Here is an 8,728-nt window from a genome sequence, read left to right as displayed (position 1 = left end):
AGCATTTGATCTGTGTAACAGCCTTTTGAGTGAGGTGATGATATTGCATTTTCTGATGGCCAGGGTGTTTCTCATGGAGGGAGAAGCATCAGCCCAGGAGAGGCAGTCTGTTGCAGCAGCAAAGAGCTCAGGCTCTGGAATCAGGCAGCCAAGGCTCAGACCCCAGCTCTGCCACTGCAGGGCTATGAGATCTGGGTGAGTTCGTTGATCTGTACCTCAGGGTGAAACATTAGTACCTACCTTTTACGTTTATTATGGGAATTGAAAAAATAGATAACATAGGAAACAACTACAGTGACTGACACATGAGAAGTGCTATGTAAATGAGGACTGCTCTATTATTGGCCTGAAGTAAGCTCTCCGTCTCCCTGGGGAGGTGAGTCTATCTATAGGCAGATGGTATCTGGCTCAGCCTCCTGATTCAATTTGATTGAAGAGGAGAAGAAGGCAATATGTTGGTCAAGGGTGGTTCTTCTTTGGGGTCCAGCAAGAAGTCACTTTCCTCTGATACAGAACCTTGGCTTATCCAAGGCACCCCAGGCTCTGCAGCCAGTGATACCTAAGGAGATGAATGGATTCGTGCATGTAAAGCTCTTGCCTCAAAGCTGGATGCACACAGAACTGTGTTATGTACCCATATAGCTGCCAGGAAGCATGTCATGGAGGACATTGGTCTGGGTCTTTGGGCATTGGTCTGAGGCCTGCTACCACCCTCATGTGACCTGAAAGCCTTGATATTTTCTGTGAAGTAAAAATTGGAAGAAATTGCCATTCCCAGCCAGAGTCCTGAAGGTGTAGTGATGGTCAATTAGGGTTTCTTCCCAGAAATTGTAAAGAATAAAGCTCTTAGAGTTCCCGCTATGGCACAGCAGGTTAAGGATACAGTGATGTTGCTGCAGCAGAGCTGGTAAGATCCCTAACCTAGCGCAGCGGGTTAAGGATTCACCATTGTTGCAGCTGTGGTGTAGGGTCACAGCTGAGGCTCAGATTCAGTCCCTGGCCCTGATACTTCCATATGCCACATGTGCAGCAGAAAGGAGGGAAGAAGGGAGGAAGGAAAGAAAAAAAAGAAAGGCCTTTCCCTGGAGTTCCCATGGTGGCTCAGTGGTCTAGGAACCCGACGCCATCTCCATGAGGATATAGGTTCGACCCCTGGCCTAGCTCAGTGGGTTAAGGATCTGGCTTTGCCACAAGCAACTGCATAGGTCACAGATGCAACTCGGATCTGGTGTGGCTGTGGCTGTGGCAGTCCTCAGCTGCAGCTCTAATTCAACCCCTAGCCTGGGAACTTCCATATGCCACAGGCACAGCCATAAAAAAAAGAAAAAAGAAAGCCCTTCCCAGAGTTCCCTGGTGCACTAATTCTCTAGTGGTTAAGGACTCGGTGTTGTCACTGCTGTGGCTCAGGACACTGCTGTGGGTGGAGTTCATTCCCTGGCTCAGAAACTTCTGTATGCTACAAACACAGCCAAAAAAAAAGGAGAGAGAGAGAGAGAGCCCTTCCCTCACAGCAGCCTGTTTCAACTCCTAACAAGGCCTTCTAATGGACAGTCAATACTGTCATAAACAATAGGAAAAACAATTTCTCCCTCTCACCATCTGTCCACCTAACAACCTCACCTACTCTGCCCTGTGCCAAGCCTGCATTACAGAGAGAATAGACACAGCCCTGTCCTGGTACTCCCAGGCTCGCTGTCCTCCACAAATTCTGCTTGGTCCGTCCAAGAATTTCAAAACCCAGAGGAAATCTTGGAGTCCTGTAAATGGGTCAACTCTATACTGCAATGGCCCCCCTGGCCACTAGGTGGAGAGAGTTCCTTTTTTGCTGAGCAAAGTAAACCAGCCCCAGGACCTTATTAATACCAAAGAGAATAGGATGACCTCCTGAGCCCCTGTATTTGATATTCCATTTGGCCCTCAAGACAACTTGAAAAGGCTAAATATCACAGGAGAAACTCAGAGGCAAAGTCTTGCAAAGCTTATATAACTGAGATGTTGCCATGGAGAGATAGGACCTCCAAATCTTAGCACACCTGACTGGTGTCCTTCTTTCGGGCACCTCTAAGGGCTGTAATTTAGTTACCTGCCTGAGTAGCACACCTGATGTCTAGCCTGCTCATCAGCTATTCTTTTACTCTTTTTGCTCAGGTAATATCTCTGCTCTATTCTTAGATCCTGTAGTTCTGAGAGGCAGACCCACACCTGGTTCCAGGGGTGAACTTGTGGCCCAGACCTGGGCCATCAGAATCATAAGTCTGGAGCTGTGGGTAGCCATCTTTGCCAACACATAAGGATCATCTGCCTGATAATTAAGCAAACAATTGAGAGATGAGGAGAGACTGTTTTCTTTTCTTTTCTTTTTTTTTTTTTTTTTTTTGCTTTTGCTTTTTAGGGCCACACTCAAGGTATATGGAAGTTCTAGGATAGGGGTCAAATCAGAGCTACAGCTACTGGCCTACACCACAGCCACAGCAACAGTAGATCCCCGACCCACTGAGCGAGGCCAGGGATCAAACCTTCATCCTCATGAATACTAGTTGGATTCATTTCCACTGAGTCACGACCAGAACTCTGAGACTGATTTCTAATGGGCATCTGAATCCACCCATGCCTGAAGTTAACACTCTCAGGGCTTTTTACTTATGAGTCAATAAATTCCTTTTTTTCTTTAAGTCAGTTTAAGTTGGGTTTCTATGACAAAAAAAGAGTTCTGCCTAATACACGCGCCAGTTACCCTTATCAACCTGGAGATCCCTACTCATCCTGAGAAGATCACTGATCCCCAAGGCTGAGTTGGCTGCCCTTCTGTGCTCCCAGAAGCCCTCTAGCATTGCCCTTAATATTCTGTGTTATGATCTATTTAATTCCCTGTATCTTCTTTTAGACTAGAAACTCTGTGAGGGCAGGAACTGGATCTTATTCACTACCCTGGGTCCCTGGTACTTAGCATAGGACTGTGATTGTCTTAATAACTGCTTCGTGATTGAGCAAATGAATGGATAAGTGAATAAAAGTGGATACGGGCTGGTAGGGACCATTGCTGGGATTTTATACAAAGACTTCTTGAAGCAGGTGAGCCCCTAGTCATTATGGAGGTCAAAGGATCCAGGTTGGGAAGAGAGTGAAAGGACAGGGAAATTATGGTGCAGAGTAGGTCATATCAAAAATGGCCTCTCATGGAGTTCCCATTGTGGCTCAGCAGAAATGAATCTATCATCCATGAGGAAGCAAGTTCGATCCCTGGCCTTGCTCAGTGGGTTGATGATGTGGTGTTGCCATGAGCTGTGGTGTAGGACATAGACGCAGCTCAGATCCCATGTTGCTGTTTCTGTGGTATAGGCCAGCAGCTACAGCTCTGATTCAACCTCTAGCCTAGGAAACTCCAGCCATGGTGCGGACCTAAAAAAACACCAAAAAAAATAGCCTCTCGTGGAGTTCCCGCTGTGGTCAGTGGGTTAAGAATACAACTGCAGTGGGTCGGGTCGCTGCAGAGGTACAGGTTCAATCCCTGGCCAGGTGCAGTGGGTTAAAGAATCTGACATTGCTCCAGCTGTGGAGTATCAGGTGCACCAATTTAAAAAAAAATTTTTTTAATTAGGAGTTCCCATCATGGCGCAGTGGTTAACAAATCCGACTAGGAACCATGAGGTTGCAGGTTCAGTCCCTGCCCTTGCTCAGTGGGTTAACGATCCGGCATTGCTGTGAGCTGTGGTGTAGGTTGCAGACGCGGCTCGGATCCCGCGTTGCTGTGGCTCTGGCGTAGGCCGGTGGCTACAGCTCCGATTCGACCCCTAGCCTGGGAACCTCCATATGCCGCGAGAGCGGCCCAAAGAAATAGCAAAAAAAGACCAAAAAAAATTTTTTTTTTAATTAAAAAGGAGTTCCTGTTGTGGCGCAGTGGTTAACGAATCCGACTAGGAACCATGTTGTTTCGGGTTCCGTCCCTGCCCTTGCTCAGTGGGTTAAGGATCCAGCGTTGCTGCGAGCTGTCAGTTGCAGACACAGCTCGGATCCCATGTTGCTGTGGCTGTGGCGTAGGCCAGCGGCTACAGCTCCGATTAGACCCCTAGCCTGGGAACCTCCATATGCCATAGGAAGCGGCCCTAGAAAAGGCAAAAAGACAAAAAAATTAAAAAATAAAAAATAAAAAGGAGTTTCCACCGTGGCTCTGTAGGTCAAGAACCTGACATATTCTTCGTGAGGATGTGGGTTAAATCCCGGCCTCGCTCAGTGGGTTAAGTATCCGGTTTTACCACAAGCTGCAGTGTAGGTTTCAGATGTGGCTTGGATCCCACATTGCTGTGTCTGTGGTGTAAGCCAGCAGCTGCAGCTCTGATCAGACCCCTAGCCTGGGAACTTCCAAATGCCACAGGTGTGGCTGAAAAAAGAAAAAAAAAAAAGGCCTTTCATGATTGCCTCCCTGGGTCTGTGACCTTTTGCAATGTGACTTTGTCATTCTAGGCATCAAGATGAGTCCATTTCCCAACCCCTTGAATCTAGGCTGGCCTTGAGACTTGCTTTGCTCAGAGAATGCAGTAATGAGACATTGTGCAACTTCCAAGGCTGGGACTTAGGCCTTGTAGCTTCCACTCCCACCACCATGAAAAGCCTGAGCTAGACCCCATGGAGACGAGACCACATGGAGAGAGAAGCCAGCAGCCAGCTCCATATATGTGAAGGAGACTATCTTAGACCCTTCCAATCTAAGTGGAGCTGCCAGCATAGGCAATCTCAAGAAGTATGAGCAGCACTGCCAAGCTGAGCCCAGCTAATCCACCGAATCATGAGGAAAAATAATGTTTTAAATCACTAAGTCTGAGAGTTCCCATTGTGGCTCAGTGGTTAACAAATCCAACTAGGAACCATGAGGTTGCGGGTTCAATTCCTGGCCTCGCTCAGTGGGTTAAGGATCCGGCTTTGCCATGAGCTGTGGTGTAGGTCGCAGACATGGCTCAGATCCCACATTGCTGTGGCTCTGGCGTAGGCTGTAGCTCCAATTGGACCCCTAGCCTGGGAATCTCCATATGCCGTGGGTACGGCCCTAAAAAGACCAAAAAAAAAAAAAAAGACGTAAATAAATAAATAACTCACTAAGCCTGGGGATGGTTTATAGCACAGTAAAGGATCACTAACTATACCTTGTTCGGGCCTCCTGGTATCTATTTACCTTTCTTCCTATAATAGGATTTTCTTGGAGGAATCCCACTCTTAACTTCTGTGGTCTGGGCGGGAATGATCTCTACCCTCCTGGCTTTTTTTTAGAAGCTTTGGGAAGGAGTTGCTAAATGGGAAGGTCTTGACCCAGAGCTCTTAGCCTTCTTGGTCACCTTTTGGGAAGCATCTGCTGAAGAAAGGAGCCTTAGGGAAAAAAGCCTCAGAGAGAATAAGTCATGATCCAGCTGTTCCTCAAACTGTCTACCCCTTGACTTAAAAATACAAAAGTTAGGGAGTTCCGCTGTGGCTCAGAGATAAGAAACCCGACTAGCAGCCATGAGGACACAGGTTCAACTCCTGGCCTTGCTCAGTGGGTTAAGGATCCCATGTTGCCGTAAGCTGTGGTGTAGGTCGAAGATGCGGCTTGGATCTGGTGTTGATGTGACTGTGGCGTAAGGTGATGGCTACAGCTCCAATTCGATCCCTAACCTGGGAAATTCCATATGCTGTAGATGCAGCCCTAAAAAGACAAAAAACAAAAAAGCTAGAGTTCTCCTGTGGCTCAGCACATTAAGGATCCAGTGTTGCAGTGGCTCAGGTGACTGCTGTGGCACAGTTCTATTGCTGGCCCGGAAACTTTCATGTGCTGCCGGTAAGGCCAAAAAAAAAAAAAAAAACTGCAAGCACTGATCACTATTTACTCTTTTGCTTAAGTCCATTAGAGTTGGGATATCTGTTACTTGTACCTGAATGAAAATGTTCCCCAAGGGCCAGGAAGTTTGATAGGAGCTGTGTAGTTCCTGACAGAGGGCTGTTAGGGTAGGAGAGAGGTCCCTGGAGAGTGGGAAAAAGGGAATTTATTTTTCCCCAGTGCCCACTGTGTCTGTGCCAGGATCCTGAAATGAGACACAATCCCTGTCCTAGAGGACCTCATGGGTACGAATGACTCATTACAATTGTGATAAAGTGCTGGGAAGGAAAATCACCTATGCGGCCAGAGCATATAATAGGACTGAGCCTGGGAGGCAGCGTGCAGCAGGGAAGGTATCCCCAAGGAAGTGACATTCATGTAAAGACTTGAAGGTTGAATAGGAATCAGGCTGTGGATGTGTAGGGAGGTGATATTCCAGGCAAAGGGAACAGCATGTGCCAAGACCCTGAGGCAAAAAGATGTTTGTCACCTTGAAGGAGGGGGAGTGTGTCAACAGGTAAGGAGAGAGACTTACAGAAGCCACATCCCTCAGAGTATATCGAGATTTTCAGCAGAGAGCAACAGAAACAAACTCCAGCCGGTTCAAGTTCATGAAACTACCAAGAGCACTAAAGAACTAGGCTCAGGCTACACAACTAGCATCCTGCCCATATCACATCACAGAACAGGTACAGAAAAGACACCATTGTCCCCATCCACTGGATGCCATAGCACCCAGCACTGGATGCTGCTGCCTGTGCCACTAGCCCAACCAGTCTGGACACTGGACCAGGTTTCACCGCCCTGTGCCCAGGAGCTCGGTCTTGTCACCACAGCCCCCAGCAGAGAACATTCCTCCTGGGCCTCCCAAGCCCCACTTGTGCATATCACTGGCTCTCTGGAGGGGATGGTGTAAATTGGCAGAACCTGGGCTTTACCTGGAAGAGAAACCAGGGAAAGAACTAGCATTTTCAGCTCCTTTTGGCAGAGGTCAACTTTAGAAAAGGGCTCAGACAACAAACACCAAGGTAAGATCTGATCTTGTATTGGTTCAAAAATTGATACTCTTCTCTTCAGGAAGTCAAGTTTAGGAGTTCCCTCCATGGCGCAGTGGTTAACGAATCCGACTAGGAACCATGAGGTTGCGGGTTCGGTCCCTGGCCTTGCTCACTGGGTTAAGGATCCAGTGTTGCCGTGAGCTGCGGTGTAGGTTGCAGATGCGACTTGGATCCCGCGTTGCTGTGACTCTGGCATGGGCTGGCGGCTAGAGCTCCGATTGGACCCCCTAGCCTGGGAACCTCCATATACCGTGAGAGTGGCCCTAGAAAAGACAAGGAGACAAAAAAAAAAGGAAGTCAAGTTTAATTTCCTCTCCCTCTGCCAACTCCCCACCCTGTGTAGGCTGTAATTAGTGACTCACTTATGACCATCAGAATGAGGTAGAAATGGAGTTCCCTGGTGGCTCCGTGGTTAAGGATCCAGCCTTGTCACTGCTGTGGTGCAGTTTTGATCCCTGGCCTGGGAACTTCTGCATGCTGCAGACACAACCAAAAAAAAAAAAAAAAAGAATAAGGTAGAAATGACAAAGTGACTGAGAGTAAATAGTAAAAGACTGACAAAGTCAGACTATCTTGGATCACCAGCTCTGAAGGAAACTAGCTGACATGTCCTGAGGACACTAAAGCAGTCTTGGGGAAAGGCTCAAATATAGAGAAGTGGAGGTCCCCCTCCAACAGCCAACCAAACACTTGTTATTTTAAGCCATTACGTTTTGGGGTAATTTGGGAGTTCCCATTGTGGCTCAGCAGTAACGAAACCAACTAGTATCCATGAGGACGCAGGTTCAATCCCTGGCCTCGCTCAGTGGGTTAATGATCTGGTGTTGTGAGCTGTGGTATAGGTCACAGATGTGGCTCAGATCTGGCATTGCTGTGGCTGTCGTGTAGGCAGTCGGCTACAGCTCCGATTGTACCCCTAACCTGGGAACTTCTACATGCCTCTGGTGCAGCCCTAAAAAGACAAAAAAAATAGTTCTGGGGCAATTTGAAAAAAAAAATAGTTTTGGGATAATTTGTTATGCAGGCATAACAGGTCTTTATTCTGAAAACAATGGGAACCATGAGGTTGCGGGTTTGATCCCTGCCCTTGCTCAGTGAGTTAACGATCTGGTGTTGCCATGAGCTGTGGTGTGGGTCGCAGACGCGGCTCGGATCCGGCGTTGCTGTGGCTCTGGCAGAGGCTGGCAGCTACGGCTCCGATTGGACCCCTAGCCTGGGAAACTCCATATGCCTCGAGAGCGGCCCAAGAAATGGCAAAAAGACAAAAAAAAGTAAATAAATAAAAATAAATAAATAAATAAATAAATAAAAACAATGGGAAGCCATTGAAAGGTTTTAAACAAATAGAGGTAGTGACATGAATTTAATGATGTGTAAATAGATGAGTGGTATGGCCTAAAAGCCAGCAGAGGATGATGGAGACACAAAGGAGGAAGGAACAATTTCCGCTGGGAAGATATTTATTTAAAAGCCTTTTATTCATAAAGAGTTGGGTTTTGCTGTGTTTTTCTACACTTTTTTCCTTTTTTGGCTGCTCCATGGCATGTGGAATTCCCAGGCCAGGGATTAGAATCAAGCCACAGTTCCAACCTATGCTGCAGCTGTATCCTTTTAACCCATTGTGCCAGGCCAGGATGTGGAGCCTGAGTCCTGGCACTGCAGAGACACCACTGATCTTGTTGTGCCACAGCAGGAACCCCAAGAGTTGTATGGGGGGGCCTTGTTTTGGTTTTGGTCATGCCCACAGCATGCAGAACTTCCCAGGGATCAAACTCATACCACAGCTGTAACCCAAACCACAGCAGTGACAATGCCATATCCTTAA

The sequence above is a fragment of the Phacochoerus africanus genome, chromosome 4, assembly GCF_016906955.1.
Source record: "Phacochoerus africanus isolate WHEZ1 chromosome 4, ROS_Pafr_v1, whole genome shotgun sequence".
NCBI lineage: Eukaryota > Metazoa > Chordata > Mammalia > Artiodactyla > Suidae > Phacochoerus > Phacochoerus africanus.
This window is presented reverse-complemented; position numbering follows the sequence as displayed.